Source organism: Triturus cristatus, chromosome 5_2 (assembly GCF_964204655.1).
Source record: "Triturus cristatus chromosome 5_2, aTriCri1.1, whole genome shotgun sequence".
Lineage (NCBI taxonomy): Eukaryota > Metazoa > Chordata > Amphibia > Caudata > Salamandridae > Triturus > Triturus cristatus.
This window is the reverse complement of record NC_140588.1, coordinates 772,232,567-772,242,509: the sequence shown is the minus strand read 5'-3', so window position 1 is coordinate 772,242,509 and position 9,943 is coordinate 772,232,567.

Here is a 9,943-nt window from a genome sequence, read left to right as displayed (position 1 = left end):
TCACCCACACTCAGGAGGCAGTCCACAACCCCAGACCCCAACCCAACCTTGGACGTCTGTCATCCAAGACCCCGTTGGGCCAACTCCATGCATCCAACCTTGCCCTGGCCAACATTCTTCACATCCACCGAACTCCAGCATGCAGGACATAGTTCTCCCACCTGGCTAAACATACCTGGGACTCCCTCCCCGGGAACCTCCACATGAGCCGTGACCTCTACACCTTAATGATACTCTTCCAAATTTGTCTGTCCGCACAGTATTGCAAGCCCCCCCCCTCAGCACCTTGAGGCCATCACGGGTGAGTATTGTGCTCCATGTCTGTATTGGATGATACATTGTGACCCATGTGTGTCCTGTACCGGACTCAGATCCCACGGTATGGATGGCTGGAGTTAGTTCAACACTCAGGCATAGTTTGACATTTCCCCACACATATGTTGTGGACTCATGCAAAATGACTGCAACATCTAATTAAAGAAATTTAGTTTTATTCTCGGTGCGGGTGGGTATTGTGGGGAAAAATAGGTGCTATACAGTGTGCCTAGAATCGAAAGTTCACAGGGGGAGATGGGATCCTTGGCATTTGAAGTCATCAGAGTCCAGAAAACAGTGTTTGTCATCATTGGTCAGACTGTGACCAGCAAGTCCATTTGGCAGAGAATGTCAGTGAATGAGGTGCTGCTGTTGCGCATGAAGGCCAGGTGCCAAGCCAGGTGACCTGGGAGATGTGGATGGTCCGCTGCCTCTCACGGTCTTTTCCGTGGACGACCCACCTTCCTCGCGGGACCCTCAGATGCAGGCCTTGACGATGTTTGGGACGCTCCGCCAGACGAATTCTCCTCCTCCTCCCTCCCTGTGGCTGGTGGTGGTCTTTGCCTGGTGGCACAGGGAGGGTTGCCCATGTTGTCGGTAATCCGACGGAGTGAACGGCTTATGTCCGTTTGCACCGCCAGGAGCTCAGTGTTTGACATGTAGATTTTTGGCTTGGATGCTTCTTTGGCTATGGATTGATCTTGTTGTGTCACATGTCCATTGTGAGAGTGGGTAATCCATTGCCTGCCCCGGGCGTGTGTGCTTGTGTAAGGGGTGTGTGTGACAGGGCCTGCTGGTGGGTGTAGTGTGATTTGGCAGTGGGTCTCCCAGGTGATGTATCTGTCCCCTCATGGTGCATGCTGCCATGACAGTGAGTGTGAGTTCCTGTCCTAGATATCTGAGCTTGTGGTGTTGGTGTTTGAGTTTACAGTGGTCACAGGAGGGCCTTGTGCTGTCTACAGCAGGGCCAAGTGTCAGCTACCTTGTCAGTACTTTGCCAGTCCCTGTGCATTGAGCATGGTGCATGGGTGTGTACCTGGGCCATATGGGCTGAGGACAATGGTGTCTGATTCAGAGTTGAACAAAGTGTTTTGTGAGACCCACCCTCCCAGCATCCCGGACATTCAGTCTTGGGTTTGTGCTTTGTGTAGCCTGGGACATGGCATGGCCTTACTTTGTGGATGGGGCATACACATGTTAATGGCATGAGCGTTGTTTTTGAGTGTGGTGGTGTCCGGTGAGGGCTTGGGGGTAGTTGTGTGCATTTGGTGTAATTGGGGTGTGGATGCCATTACCCCCATGTTACGTAAGTTGTTTGTGTACTCACCAGGCTCTGCAACTCCTTCGACTCCGTGTACTCCCACCGGCGGAAGCAGGGCCATCACCTTCTCCTCCCAGGGATGGTAATGTACCGGTCTGCGGGGCAGCCCACCTCCAGTGATGTTGCTCTGGGCGTAGTCCTCGTTCATTTTCCGCTTGACTGCCCTCCGCAGATCCTACCACCTGGCTTGGCATTCATTCCTGGTCCTTCTGATGGGCGCAACAGCATTCACCTTATCGATGATCCTCTGCCACAGGCATGATTTTTCGGCTATGCTGGTCTGTCTGACCAATGTTCCAAAGAGCTGTGGCTCGACTCTGATGACTTCGTTGACAAGGATGTCCAGCTCCTCCCTTGTGAACTTTGGATTCTTGTCTGTGGGCATGGTGTGGGGTGACAGTGTGGATGGTTGTGGGTGTGAATGTGAAGGTGTGTGTGGGAATGTGCAGAGGGGGTATGTGTGAAGGAGTTTGTGTGAATGTGTATATGTTAAGGTGTATGGGTGCAGTTGTTGGGGTGTGCTCTGTAGCTGCTGTGAGTCTGTTGCAAAGGCTCATGGTTTGTGTGTGTGGGCCCTTTTTATTGGTCCATTTGTGGGTGGGCCTGAGTTTGAAATTTTGGTGGGTGTGTTATAAGAGGTGGTTGTGAGTTTGGGCCTCTGTTTACCTGTTTGGATGTGCCAGGTCAGTCATTTTGATGTTTTTTGTGGTGTTGTGCGAGTCGAATTGACCCTCCTTGTGCTGTTTTACAGTGTCCTGGTTCAGTACGAGTCGTTTTCGCGTATGTAAGGTGTGTCCATATGCGATGTTGTTGTACCGTGCTCGCATACGCAATGTTGTTGTAAGGTCCATACATACGCGATGCTGGGGGACAGTGCTGGGGTACGGTGCGTCCAAGTACGGGGCTGGGGTACGGTGCGTCCAAGTACGGGTCTGGGGTACCGTGCTGGGGTACGGTGCGTCCAAGTACGGGGCTGGGGTACGGTGCTGGGGTACGGTGCATCCAAGTACGGGGCTGGGGTACGGTGCTGGGGTACGGTGCATACAAGTACAGGGCTGGGGTATGGTGCTGGGGTACGGAGCGTAAAAGTACGGGGCTGGGGTATGGTGCTGGGGTACGGTGCGTCCAAGTACGGGGCTGGGGAACGGTGCTGGGGTACGGTGCGTACAAGTACGGGGCTGGGGTACGGTGCGTCCAAGTACGGTGCTGGGGTACGGTGCGTCCAAGTATGGGGCTGGGGTACGGTGCTTGGGTACGGTGCGTCCAAGTACTTGGCTGGGGTACGGTGCTGGGGTACGGTGCATCCAAGTACAGGGCTGGGGTACGGTGCTGGGGTATGGTGCGTCCAAGTATGGGGTTGGGGTACGGTGTGTCCAAGTACGGGGCTGGGGTACGGTGCTGGGGTACGGTGTGTCCAAGCACGGGGCTGGGGTACGGTGCATACAAGTACGGGGCTGGGGTACGGTACGGACATGGGGGGGTACAGTGCTGACATACAGGGTGACGGTGCTGACATACGGGAGGGATGTGCGGACATACGCGGGGGAAGGGGGGACTGTACGACTCGTATCCTGGGCACAAGTTTACCCGGGATACGAGTGGTACAGAGTTCACTCCGTACGGGACGTTTTACATACGCTTGTATATTCGGAAGGGCGGTACGGATCGTACTTGTGCGCTCGGACTTTAGTTTTACGATTTGTATGTAAAACTGTCCTGGTACGTCTCGTAGACCTTTTCCCGAAGCGATTCGTATGTATTTTTCACGTACTTCACCGGTGGGACGGGTCTTGAACGATTCGTACGAAAAATATACGGCTACGAGTCGTACGGAATGTTTTTTTTACCGGATCGAAATCGCCACCTAAATGTACAAATGTTTTATTTTTGTTATATTTTCAAAAAAATGTTTCAAACACTCCCCAACCTCATCCCCTATAAACCCAACATGCTGCTCCTAATAATTATTATTACATTAATTAACTATTATTATACCATTAACAAACATATAACAATAACAAAAATAGTAAAACGATATTTTGATATAACGATATTTTTACAATCGACATTTCACAAAACGATATTGTTGACAACACCCTAAATCGATATTTTTTACATCGATATACTTAATATTGATATTTACTACTTTCGATATTCTAAACTCGATATTCATGCATATCAATATAAAAAACTCAATATTATGTCTACCTACAAGTTGACTTACCTAATGAGTATACTTCATGCCCCTGCCTTCAGTGTGTCCCAAACACTTCTTGGGCATTTCTCTCTTGTATGGTTGTGTTGGATGTACACTCAGAGAGAAGTGGTGTGCTCATGTTGAGCCACAGGGTCCCTCAACAGGAAGTCATTCAGACAATAGGAGCCCTGCCTACTTGCTGATGCTGGCTTGGGTTCTTTCAGGAGTATCCGGACCGTGCCAGAGTTCTGATATGGTAATTGGGTCTTGAATGGCATTCTCCAGCTCTGGTAGGTTCGGTGTGCAGATGAAGGCAGGAAGGGCATACCTTGTGCCCTGCCAGCCACACCCCAGCACCTCCGGTCACTCCAAAGATCTCCTGCCCATGCGCCCCTCACACCTTATCAGTGCAGTGTCTTGGCCCCACTTTGCCAAGGGGCTTTTACCATTGAGTTCCAGGTCGGCTTTCTCTCCACCCATCTCAGCCTCTGCAGGTTACAGGCCACAATGCTTGGTCTCCGCAACCACCTGGCCCTCCAGTGAGACAGCAGTCCAAGGCGGACAGAGCCAGAAAGAGGCCGCTGTAGTCAGGTGGCCCGCGCTTGCAATCAGCCACATTTGTGGGGTTGTGGAAAGGCTCAGCTTGCCCAGGGTGAGAATCCGCCACAGACTCCACTCCACTCTCCACTGCCGCTTTGGGATTCCTCCATAAGCGAACTAGCGCCGGTATGCTGTTGTTGTCCTCTCTGGGTCCACACTCCTTGCTATGGCCATCAGCATCCATCAGGCCAACCCCACTGCAGCAATCCAAGTCCTGTGCGGGCAGTTCTGCACCAACTGCAGCCGCCTCAATGTTTTGCTGCGAGGAAACGATTGGGAGCAGTCACCAGGGGTCACCAGCATACCTGGGCCACTCCAGCTGTATGTGGGGCCCATGGAAAGACTAGTAAGGGCGCCAGTGTTCCAGGATAAGGAAGGATTAGGCTCCGGGTTTGGAGCTTCCACATCCGATGTCTGCCATATCCAGCTACTGCCAACGCCCCCAGGATATAGGTTTTAAAAAAAGGGCAACCATTACTCTTGTTTCTTTGATTGTTGGCGCCTGGTTCTGTGGCTTGGAGAAATGTGCATGTTTATCTTGCATGCCTTGTCTTACCTTTTCCTGAGTCTCCTCAGTGAGGTGGGTCATTCTGACGGCTGCAGGCAAGTTTATCCATTGCATTGGAAGAAACTGCTATATTACATCTCATCAATGGCAACTCATAAATGTTCAAAATTCAAAGGTAATATCTAACTTAGTATGGACCTCTTTCACCTGAAATTAGCTTGGCGAGATTGACCATCTATACTCTATTTTGATCAAAGTTTAAAAAGTATTTTAATTACACTCCCCAGATAGTGTATCACAGAACATTCAGTGACTTTTACCTTACCACAGCTATCATGATGATTTATCTCAAATAGCATCTGCAAAAACAAACATATCTTTGGGTTGAATCCAGATTGACTATAATTCACAGCTATGTGTAGCACCTGCAGGGGTAGAGTGCCACCATAGCATTAAGTTCACAGATCATATGTGTCTGAATCCAACAATCCTAAAATTAGCATTTCTCCAATGTTTCTCAATGTGTTGCATGCATATTGGGAACATAGGGGCCGATTACGATTGCGGAAGGCCCGTCACCGCAGCCATGCGGTGGCGGTCCTTCCGCAATCGTACCGCGATTTCCCCCCCACCATATTACGATGGCGGAGGGAATCGCATTCGGACCGTGGTGGACGCAAAGACTGTCCGCCACGGGTCCACCAAAAGCAATCTTACAGATTGCCTGGCGGACAGATCCGATGGCCAGAAATTGTGGCAGTGCCTAGCAGGCACTGTCCACCAAATCATGAAGCCTGGTATTGCAGGCCTATCCATGGTGGTGATGCCGCCATGGAAAGGCTGGTTGGGAATAGTGACGGGCCCGTTGTATTCCCCCTTGTGGGGGGGAAGGTGAGGGTGCACTGGGGGTACCCCCCTACATTTCACAGCACAACGTGGCAGGCACTTTGTGGTGCCTGCCACGTAGTGCTGTGAAATGCATAACTTGGCATTTAAGCATTGCGGTGGGTGCTGCTGTCAGCAGCACCCGCCACAATGTTAAAATGCAGGATACGTCTGCCATGGTGGCGGACGCATCCTGATTGGGTGAGTGGGACCACCGCATGCATGGCGGACAGTCCCAGTTTACACCAGGGTCGGGGACGGACTGGAGTCTGTCCGCCATCCTAATGACCCCCATAGATTGATCTGCACCACATGATGGTACAGCAGGCACACCTACCATTCCCTTCATTCAAATGTAGCCTCCAACCCGCCAAGCATTTGCTTGGAATCATATGTTAAAAGCTAGGCACTGTTAGGTATTTCATGGCCTCCTTCAGCTATTTCTACTCAAAATGTTTGTTCTGTCATGAGTTTGAAATCCACAATATCTTTACATAACAAAATTTTTTGTGTGTGAATTTCTGATGCCTATATCCTAAGCTCTTTGGAATGGGGAGTCTTATTTGTAGATATCTGCTTTTGCGCTGTGCCACCATGTGATGGTATTATGCCTTAGCACAGAACCACTTGCCCTATGTGCTCCTTGTGCTGCTTTTGGCTGGAAGGGCAGTACAACTTATTATGAAAAAGCAACTTCAGTGTAATGATGAACATTGTGTCTTTGGAGAAGTCAAACAAGGCACCAGCGTTTGCCACCTGGGCTTCCCGGGATACCATGATCATCCTGGGTGTAGCTGTGCATTATTCCTCACAATATCATAATTAGGCAAATTTGATTGTAGAGAGGAAACTCTGTGACTTAAAGCTGTCACTAAAGTTTTGGTACTTCCAGTTACAACTAACAACACTATATACACATCATAAGTGAATTCACAGTCTTTGACTGCCACTCCTAACAGCAAAGTTGTTTATTATGATCCACCTTTGGAGGTATCCCCCAGTTCTACACTGCCTCATGAGGTTCCTGTTTTTGCACAGACTGCCTCTGGCTATTTTGCTGACGTAGCTGACATTTCTGCAGATTTGTCAGGTACACCATTGCATGGGATTTGTGCATTTATTTTTTGGCTTAAATAAATTTACCTTGGATTTACGTGTGGATTGTTTTTTCAATGCTTTTCCTTTTCATTTAGATTGAATCCATGACAGTTTTCTTTTTGCCCCTAAGTGGACCTTATCTCCCAGATAACTCTGCTGTCAAACTGGTTACAGAGGTATTGAATCCTCATTCTTAATCACATAAAGTGTGAAGAGACCTGTCCCTTGTGAACATTTCTGTATTTCCTGTCCCGGGTGGCATTGTTTGGGATAAGATTTAATTTGATATTTTTGGTCCTACTGATCTCATTATGTTTTTAAAATCTCACCAATGACATTATAACTCTTGGTCGCTTGTCTGATGATTGGGATGTCACATGTGTTTTATCTATGCTTTCTGAGCTAGAATGTTATACTGTATCTGAAACTGAAGATATGTATAGTGGCACAACTAATTATGATAAAATGTTCTGTTATTATCACTATGCACACTATTATGTACACGGAGCTAGTACTCCACATGCAGATGTTAATTATACACAATGGGAACATTGCCCAAAATGACCAGAGTGTAGCCTAAAAGCATTCCTGGAAAATTTTGCATATTTTTCTGGCAACAACCCCGTAGACCCAGAGTCTTATTGTTTTTAACTTTCCCGTTCCCTGGCAAAGAAAAATATGCTGACCAAAACTAAATTAAACTGTTCTGCTTCCTTTATTTCCCAGTTGTTTGTACAGAGTTACAAATTTTGGAAAGATAATATTGATTTGAAATCTGTGTGGAGGAACAAAAAATTGTCAAGTTCAGAGCAATGAGGCTTTATTTGAATCGTGTTTAATACCGAGACAAATAATTTTTCTGAACAAAATAGTACAGCAAACATTGTGCCTAGGCTTGGCTAAAATAAAGGACATGAATGCACCAAACATTCCCACAATTGCATGTTTTGATAATTCACAAGTTTGCAAATTACACAGAGGAACCGCTCAACAACATGATACAGAATGGTAAATACAGTTCTTCACATTCCGTTCCAGATTCATGGCTAGCGTGGGCATTAGATACTAATGGTTGTTATGCACGTTTTTTAAACAACGCGAAGGGTTTCAGAACAAATAGTCCAGACCCACCTTATGTCCAGTGTTAGAAATGCGGTCTCTAGTTGACAATGAATGGTTTGCACCTTTGTCTAGGTAGGGGCCCTTCTCCCTAGTCAGAGTAAGGGGGATACACTTCTAAAATAACCCCTGCTCACCCCCTTGGTAGCTTGGTAGCTTGGCACAAGCAGACAGGCTTATCTCAGAGGCAGTGTGTAAAGCAAATGTGCATGCATACAGTGACATAGTGAAAACACTGCAAATGGACACCACACCAGTTTAGAAAAATAAGCAATTCTTTATCTAAACCAAACAAGACCAAAAACAACAAAAATCCACAATTTAGTTCTGAAAAAAATATGCAGTTTGCTAGAAAACCTTCAGAGTCTAACAATAGTTTGTTTCTTTCTACTTATAGTTGCAGCTGATGTATTTTACTCAAGAATCCAATTGCTTCAATGATGTTTGAAATTCTAATTTGTGTATTTCTTATGTCTCCCTTTCGGAATGCCTAGAGTAACAATAGCAATGAACATCAGTTTCCACGATTTCCTTGGGGGAATCAGAATAGTAATGTCCCAAGGATGCAGACACTATCCATTATCCTGTCAGGTTTAGGGGTCCAGATGAGCTAGCAAGGAGTTGGGACAACATATTCTGATGATATAAGTGGACTACGTCCCTATTGTTTGATGCATATGTTGTCCAAATGCACAGTCTTGCTTTAATAGTAGGAACCATATATCAGAACCACAGGACGATAGTAGCGCAACTGACAGTGACACCTCAGCACGTTCTGATGCAGATGGGGTGAAAAAGATTTTTTTAAAGGGACTTTCAACTACTCACAAGAGTCTCAACAATGCAAGATACAAATAAAACAAGGGAAAACTTCAGCTAAATAATGAAGTTGCACACTAATGTGGTAAATGTATCTGGTTTGACTTTCATTAAAACACATATTGAGGAATTGGCCAGTGCCTTGAGGAATTGGCCAGTGCCTTGAGGAATTGGCCAGTGCCTTGAGTCCCTCATGGGTGATTTGCCACGCTTACTAAATATTTGATTGAAAGAGCTGCATTGATCTCTTTAATTTTATGAGGAAATTTAAATTTAAAAAATGTTTGAACAAAAGAAAACTGGTACTGACAAAGACAATGTAAGAGGATGTGTACCTTCCACTTTGAAAACTGCGGATGTGGAATTATTAAACACATTATGTAAATTGGATTAACATTTATCGTTTAATGAAGATTCGATTTTGAATCTTGATGGAATGGATATTCCTATTGATTTAAGTTGTCCAAGAGGTTTCAAACCCAAGTCAGGATTTTTACTGTGCATGCCTACGGATGCAATCAATGTTTTTTTAGAAATGTGTGATGAAAGACTAACAGAAATTGAGACATGTCAAAATTTGTGTTTTTTTTACCATTTATCTCACATCAACAAGCAGTTCGAGAATTAGAACTCAACAAACAGATTGTCATTAAACAATCAGATACAGGGAGAAGAAACACAGTGATACTTTCCAAAGATAAATATCTAGAACAGGGCAATAGGCATTAGTTGACACCTCATGTTACGAATAGGGCAACAGTTGATCAGACAAATAAAAGTTACTGGGAGAAGTTATTGGATTGGTGTGAACAGGGCCTTCTGGGGTGGCAGGAGTATTAGTACCTGAAGTGTGGTTGCAAGGAGATACCTATTGTACTCTTACTTCCCAAATTACATAAAAATTTGAGGAACCCTCTAAGGAGATCATAGTCTCATCAGTAGTTTGCTTATTGAAAAACACCTCCAGATAATTTTACTTCTTTTGGAGACCCTTTGTGGGCACTTATCCTTTCTATGTGAGGGCAGTGGTGAGTTCCTCAGAAATATAGAAGGAATTAGATGGGTGAGAGGATGACTTTTT